Source organism: Rhea americana, unplaced genomic scaffold (assembly GCF_003343005.1).
Source record: "Rhea americana isolate MKP2758 unplaced genomic scaffold, rheAme1 scaffold_6, whole genome shotgun sequence".
NCBI classification, from domain to species: Eukaryota; Metazoa; Chordata; class Aves; order Rheiformes; family Rheidae; genus Rhea; species Rhea americana.
The window spans coordinates 8,376,019-8,384,428 of NW_028186756.1; positions in this window are offsets into that span (position 1 = coordinate 8,376,019).

Genomic DNA, 8,410 nt, shown 5'->3' on the forward strand with positions numbered 1-8,410 from the left:
TCTCCATCTCCTGCACACAGGGGCCGTCCCTGGCACCCCACAGCAGCAGCGGGAGCAGGAGGCAAAGAGGCCTTGTGGAGAGCAGAAGAGCTCTTTGCTGTGCTGTTTTGAATTTGCAGTGGAAGCACAGGGGTCGGGGAAGGCTGTTTATCACGCCAAGGTGTCCTGATTAAGTCAAGCACCAATTATGACATCTTAAAGGGGATGATGAGGAAGGATAAATCATCTCCCAGCACTGGAAGCTCTGGGGAAAAATAAGCAAAAAATGCCCTGATGAGGGGTCAGCATCAGCTGGGCACATGCACATCCCCGGGTGCCACCCACAGCCCCCGGGAGAGCGGAGCATTCCCGCACACGCGGGGATGACAAGGTCTGTTGCCACGGCAACRCGAGGATGCTGTGGCAGCGACAGCTAGGCAGGAGTTTGCAATTGGCAGAACGGGGAAATGTTTGATAGATTAAAAAAATGCCAACTGCACGCACTCTCCCTGCCTCCCTCACTCACTCCACCTTGTGCTGCCAAGTTGAATAACGATGTTATTGTGGTGGGAGAAAAACAGCATAATCTGTGCTCAGGCTGTCAAGGAGAGGGGAGAGAAAGGGTTTAGCCATTTTGCTTCTTGATATCTCCTTGCTCTCTTCCCTGCATCTCCCCCGAGGAGACCCTGCTGACCAATGCATAGGGAACTGGGTGCAAGTGGGAGATCCACACTCAGTTTGCACTATGTGACTTCCCACAAAACTCACCGCCACCCTGGACCCTCAAACACAGGGTGGAGAAGGTGATTCTGAGTTAGCTTTTTAGAAATGATTCAAGATCCTGGGCTTGTTAAGCATTAGCTAACTCTGGTTCATTATTAGAAATTGTGCAGAGAACAGTGAGGAGGTAGAGGGGTTAAAAAGGCAGGTCTACCTGCACAGCCAAAAACCTCACTGCTTCCATGTAGGCGCTCTGACATACTTGAAAAGACACCAGGGTATCCTGAGCAAAATGGCAACCACACCAGTCACTATTGCCACCATGGAAATGACCCTGGTCCCAAACCAACKTGCTTTGTCCCTGCACCCACAGCAGGTGGGCAAGGGGAGGTGCACTACCCTTGYGCATGTAATGCAGTGTTGTGTGACTGTTTCGTAGTCATGGCTGAGCCTGGGCCAAATATTCTACTACTTTTTGCCCAGGTGTCTCAAAGCCAGGGATGCTTCAATCTAACTCCCAAGCAGGTGGTCCAGGTTTCTCCCTGGCTGAAACAGGAGGCTGCAGACTGGCTCTGGTTGTGCTGAAGGYCTGTTGGAAAGGTTCGTGGAGGTTTTCCCCCAGCTGCTAAGTGGCACCCCACTATCTGGGTGTGGCTCTGAGACTCTGTGAGTTTCTTTACACCACTACTTTTCCTGCTGTCCCTCTTCAAACCACAGAACAGAACAATAGCACAAGAGGTGACAAGAGGAAAAGTCACCTGTGGGTACTAAAAATGCCCAGCCCCCAGGACACAGCCATTCCAGAAAATTTCACCTTACTCTGTTAGAGCTCAGGCCAGGGCCCTGCATGCATAAACGGGCCCTAACTGCCCTGACCAGCCTCACCTGAGACCTCTACCCACATACTCTCTGACCATTGGACTGGGGCTGCATTTAAGCTCAGGCTTAGGCCCTCAGACCTTGTTTAAGCTGTGCTGTATTTGCTCCTGGATTTGTTTCTGTCTCCTAGATAGCAGCCAGGCTTGTTTTGTAGCCTTGTCTCTAACTGGATTCCCTGAACCTGACTGATCACCTTRCCTTGTGTGGGATTCCTGTTCTGCTAAGGTACAGTGGAGCTGCACCCTGGTTGATGAGGGCACTGCCTATGTCATGCTCCTCTTTGGCTCCCAGCTTATCCCTGCTCTTGGAACATCTCTGTTCTTGCTGCTTCTCAACACTCAGAGAGAATGGTCCTCTGAGGACCTCCTGTCCTAGCTTATCTTCAAGGAGGAAGGTAAATACCAAATGTCCTCTTAGAAAGGAAGTATTAGCTGAGTGCGCTACTCTGTAATTTCTGTCCTAATAGCTTCAGGTGGGAGCTGGTTCCTGCTCTTACAGGGTTCACAGACTGCTAAGAAAAGATCYTTACCTTGGGAAAGGGAGCAGGGACTAGAAAAGTGGAGGAAACCTACCAAGGTCACCCAGGAGTTCCATGTCAAAGACTATCAACATCTAGCCACTAAAATACTGAGCCATTTGAGGTGACATTTTAGGCCATAATATTTTGTACTCGGTCATGGATTGACACAGTCATAGAATCAATAAGGTTGGAAGGGACCTCTGGAGATCATCTAGTCCAACCTCCCTGCTCAGCAGGGTCACCTAGAGCATGTTAGACAGGATAGTTGCATCCAGGCWGGCCTTGAATATCTCCGGAGAAGGAGGCTCCACAGCCCCTCTGAGCAGCCTGGTCCAGTGCGCYGTCATTCTCACAGGGAAGGCCTTGTTGGGCAGGTAGGCAGTTATATTCCTTTCTCACAAATAGGAAGTCTTTGATTGGGGGGGAAATGAGGAATGGTTGGTGGAAAAGGCAAAGGTTTAGCATCTCCTGGGCTGCCTTGCATGCCCCCGCTGCACATGAGGGACTGTAGCAGCTTTGCAAGAGAAGTTGGTGCCTGGGGTACCCACCTCAGTGGGGGCTTGCAGGCAGCTGAGGGCTACCCTGGGTTGGTGGGTGGCTGGGGAGATGTCTCAAGGCCTACAGGAGGTGAGGATGTGTTGGCTCTCCCCTGGGGCAGCCTATGCACCCCTTCCCCACTGTGCTTCTGGCAAAAAGACCTCCTTTGCAGGCTTGCAGACAGGCTGAGCACAAAGCCTGGTGGGTTTCCTTGAAGACAGATCCTTTAGTTTTGTGCAAGTGCTCCACTCCAGCAGGAAGCATCCCCTGATGGTGAGAAAAGGGGGTCCTGCTCCTCGGGAGGAGTGGAGAGGAATGCCATTTTCCTCTACCTCCACCACATACGCAGAGAAAAGAAATCTGCTTGGCAGTTTGTCACTGTGCTGGGACCAATAACGGGTGGCTGAGGGAATCCCTTTACTGGGGAAGCACTGCCAGCCAGCTTCTGACAGGCAGCTTCCAAAGAGCCCAGTGAGCAGCATCCTGCTTCCCCAGAGGAGCCTCTGGAGCTTGCACTTTCCTTTCTGCTCTTTTCTGTCTCCCCCAGCACACTTGCCTCCCTCATGCATTTCTTCTGCTTCACTCCACACAGCTCAGTAGCTTTCTCTGCTCAAAATAATTTCTGCTCAGGGAATTCCACTCYCCTCCCTCCCTCCTTGCTTTCCTGCAGTATTTCTCCCTGGCCTTTGCCCTCTGAGATGTATTTGAGYATCAGTCCAAACATCTCACTGGTGATTTGGAGCAGACTAGATGGCTTTAAGCACAATGAAAAAATCCTCCTGCATTTTCTTGCAGAACCAGGGCATTAGAGAGGAAGGCTTTGCTCTCCAGGCAGCCCAGGTGGATGTTTGCTGAGGAATTATTTTAAGCACTGATTAACTTAGCAAAGTGGTATGATCACCCAGGGCACTTCCAGCCTGGCAGGAATAAAAATTTCAGGAATGATAGGAAAATATCTGAGCAGGAGCAAAATTTCAGGCTAGGAGCATCACTCAGCACTGCTGTCAGCATCAATCACGTCTCCAGCCACAGGGAGATGCCAGCTCCCACAACCAACCATGCCCACCTGTGATCCCATAGGGAGCCTCTGTATCCACCCCACAGACTGCAGTAAAATCATCTGCAATTAGTCACCTGCTGATCATAACCTACGTATTTACTGATTGGTAGGGGTTGTGCTTTTTGTGGGAGGTCTCAAACTTTTGGATTTGAGTTTTGACTTGTTTAATCCTTGCAGTGGAGCTAGTGGCACGAAGGAGGCCAGCATGATGGACCTGTGTAAGGAACCTGGTGTTAGATGGAAAACTTGATGCCGTTGGCATTAGGGGCCCAAGGCATTGCAGAGCTCGGCTTTTTTGTGCTAGTGCTCTAATTAGGTGTTTTTTAGCTTCCTCTGGCTTTTCATTTCAGACTTCTGCAGTGAGTTGCATTTCAGTTTCTCCGAGTGTTGAGACAATATTTGCCCAGGTCCCCTTGCAGCAAATGTTAGATTTTTTTTTTGGCTATTAGCTTCCTGCCTGGACTTAGTCCATGACTAAGTCTTAAAGGAAAAATGYTTGCCAAAGTGCTATGTGCTAGAAAGTGTGTGTCTATGTGTATGTGCAGTAGCTGCTGGATATAAACTTGGATAGGTAAGAAAAGGCAGCTGCGTGTATAACCTTTCTTTTGAGATACTATAATGCTCTAGCATAAGCTTCTGATGGGGGTGGAACAGCTATTTTTAGCAAAATGCTTCAGGTGAGTCAAGCTTCCCCCTTTCTGTTGTCTTTGTCTTCAAAGCACTTCTCATCTCTGCTCAGCCTGAAGAAAAAAGGCTAATAAGCCTCTGTTGCTTTTCAGTTCTCCTGGCAGTGAGTCTACTGTCTGGTAGCTGCTGCTTAAAATTTGGGCATGGTGTTCCAGCCTGCACTGCTTTGTATTGCAGTGCTAGATAATAAAATGCAGTTGTATAAAATTATCATGGCTATGAGAATGCTGGCAAACACTGTATGTGGCCTTTTCTTGAAAAAAAAGGCTGGGATGTGTTAGCAGCTTTTCAGGGTTTCTCTGGAGAGTGACCTAGGTTAGTTTAATGCCCCTCAGAGGAAGGGGATGCTAAAGCTGTTGCTCCCTTGGAGGTGTGGACTGTGATAAGGGTGAAGGGTGGCTAGGAGAGCAGCAGCCTTCTGCTTTTGGTTGCAATATGCCCTCATTCTGTTAGGATAACCTGGAGAGGGCTGAAGGAGCAACCTAGATGGTGTTCAGCACGATTTGAAAAAGTGTTGCTAGACCAGAGCATTAGAGGAGGGCTTTGCTGTCCTGGCAGCCCAGGTGCTACACCAGCAACTACCCAGCTGGTGCCTCCAGTGGCTTGAGGAGGAAAGCTACCTTGGTGAAGGGTGACAAACGCACTGGAAAATGTTGAGACTTGTATCYGTTTTCTTTTTGAGAGGTACTTTCCCCCTCGTGGCTGGCAAAACGAGCTCTCCAGYGAGAGTAGTTCTGTTTAACCCATCTTTTATAGCATTCTGTTAATACAATGACCCTCCCTCACTCTCAGCCAGCTTTCTTGACACATTCCTGAACAAGCATGTGCCTTTTCAAAAGGCAATCTTGCTTCCACTCTGCCTTTATTGGGCTGTTGTCTTAAACCCATCATGGATAAGCAGCTATGTTTCTGGAAGAGATATCTTGCAGTTTGTGTTCAGTTAGTAAACGTAAATGCTGTCTTTAAGGAGAACAGCATGTTCCTATTTTTGGTAGTTAGCTTGTGGCTATGGGAAATGGTTTATAATACTTTATAATTCCTCATAAGGGTTCAGGAGGGTTGAGCTCTTAGAGTTTGAGGCTCAAAAGTGTTATTTGATAAGATATTTTGCTATCCAGGGTGCCTTTCAGCTAGTTAATGCTCTTCAGTTGATGAGCCCAATGACTTCAGCTGGACAAAGGCAGTATGTTCAGAGGAATGAGTCTGCTAGAGGGCATTCTTATTTCCAAATCTCTTGCAAGCAAAAGCCTCTCAAAAAGGGGAATGTGATATTTAGTTACTCTTAGTGCCTTTTTTCTCAGATTCAAATAATAATTTTTTTTTTTCTGGTAGAAATGTCACAAGTCCTGTTCTCCCACCCCATCCCCCACTGCTTGGCTAAACTAACTAGGTGACTATAGAAGGATTTGCATTTGGAGCTCAGTTCCTGRAGATGGCAAGTACCTAGGCTCCCAACATCGGGGCAAGGTGTGGGAGATTCTTAGCTGGGAGAGCAGGTCTGTAACTCATGGGAGTGTTTGTTTGGCATTTAAGTTCTCGCTGGTAGCTGATAAAGATGGCCTGTGTTGGACCTGAAGTCCAAGGGATTACAAATGATCTTGTGGAAGTCCTAGGGTGAATGCCAAGTAGCCTCTGTTGTCAGTGTGGGATATTACAAATGCAGCTCATCCTTACTCTAAGGCTGGGGCGGTGTCTGGAGCTCAAGAGGTCAGTTGAGATTAAAGGAGTAGAGAGAATCTGTGGCTAAAAATCCAGCTAAAAGCAGATGCTCATTTTCAAGGCTGCCACAGAATCTGGATGTGATCTGTAGCAATCCTGTGCCTGGTTGTGTTTTTACTCAGCTGAGCTGATCCTTGGGGGGGGGAGGGGGAAGGGGAGCTAAAGCTTATGGGGGCTGCAAAGTGAGGCTAGATGAAACTGGCTATTGCCTAGAAYTGCTGTCCCCTTCCCCATGACTGCTGGGGTGTGATGGAAAGGTTTCTTGGATGTGCTGGGCTCTGTGCAAAACAGCTGCTACAAGGAGCTTTCCTAGACTGAGCATTGGATCCCTCTGAGTGCTAGACCAGCTACTTTATCTTGTTAGCAGTGAATTTGCATTCATTCCAGGCTCTTTAGTCTGCAGTTCTGCCTTGCCATTGCCTAAATGAAATGGTTATATTTGTGAGGTAATGTGCTACCCTTGTGCCAACATTTGGCTTTGAAAGGTCACTTATACAAAATACGGCTTCAACTCCATCTTGTTATGCTGGCTCTTTTTTCTGTCAAATGACATTGGGTTATTGCATGCTTAATCTCTCTTGTCCAGTTTTTCCTGAGTCATCACCTAGGTTATGTTGACTCTTTCCGGACAGTTCAAACCAGACGGTCTTGAGGTTTAAAGAATGGACTTTAGACCAGTTTAGGCCTAACTGTGCTGTAATTATTAGTGTAAGGCAAGAAGCTTTTCCAGTTCAACAAGTCCTTGCCCGAGGGATAAGGATCCTGGACTGGCAGAGTCATGGAGATCCCTTTTCAGTGCCACTGCTCTTTGGTGCTCTGCTGCAGAAACATGCAAGGGATAGAGCTGAGTGGTCATCCTTTGGAGGGATGGGGAACTCTTGCAGTGCTGCTTGTAGGRGGTGAACATCTTCGAAAACATGTTCTTTTCTGCCTTGCTAGTGATTCTGGGAATGTCAATAAAACCCACCTTGCAGTACCTTCCCAATTTGTCTGTGCTCTGCTCAGCTGGGTCAGACACCTTACCATAAACAGAAGTTAAGTTGGGAAAACAAGTACTTAATGGAAATGTGGACTTGACTCAGGGCATACCATTTCAGCTCATCTCAGACTGCACTGGGGAATGAGCTTTCCTCTCAGCTAGGGTGGGATTTCTGGGCACAGAGCATGTGAAGTAGAGAGGAAATGGATTAATTGCTCACTTGCCTGGAAATTAACTCTTGWGGTGTCTTGTGGCCTTTCAACATCTTTCTAAATACCAGCTTTGAACAGAAGGACCATGTCACTTGGCTCTAGCAACTGTTTTGTGTTTGCAGGCAGGATGTTGCTGTCTTTGCTGTCAATGACCATGTGTGTTCACAGGGACATGTCAGTGAGAGATGAGGGCAGGACCTCAGGTAGTACTTCCAGAATAAAGARGTGGCTTTGTGGAATTTAACATCAATGTAGAATGGGAGGGCTGAGAAACAGGACCAGAGAAATCTTAGAAAAAATTTCTACATGTTTCTTCGTTCCCTCCTGYTTGACTGAGAGAATACTAATGGTGACAGAAATCTGGTTCTTTAGCTAAAAGAACTTGATTTTCTGTTAAAGAGAATACTGAATGAATGTGGACTCCTTCTACACATTTCTTTGCTCTTGGAGGGGTTTTGGTGGCAAATTCTAGGCCGGAGGCTGTTAAGGGAGGTGTGAATGGCTTCTTGACTCCTTTTTGCAGCTCACCTGCCTCCTTTTTGCAGCTCACCTGCCTCTTCACAACTTCTTTATGTTCCATATCTGTGGAAACTTGTATTATTCAAACTCAGTCAAACTTCAGTTAGAATAAAAAAAGCACCAAGGGCTAATGAGACGTTACTGTGACACTTTCCATGGAAATATATAAAATGAAGGCAACTTACGCACCTCTATCATACCTGGTTTTATTTTTATATATATATATATATATATAAAATGTGTGTGTGTATACACACACACACACACACACACACACACACACACACACACACACACACACATTTAACATGGGAGAAATAGCCCTCAATCCAGGACAATTTGGTGAAGTAAGTACTGCTATCAAATGAAGAGATCAGCTATGCTTGCTGGAGCCAGCAAGTCTCATATTTAACCCAGCAGTTTTCACACCAAGAGAGTAAGTACACTCTTTATATCTCATTTCTGTGCTAGGTGCCATGCTGCACTGCAACTGTGACAGAGGTGACACATTCCCCATTAACACCTTCACAGACTGCTTAGCACGTGTCTGAGGCTCCCAGAGGCTGGGAGAGAGGGAGGCAGCAAAAGCAACTGCAGAG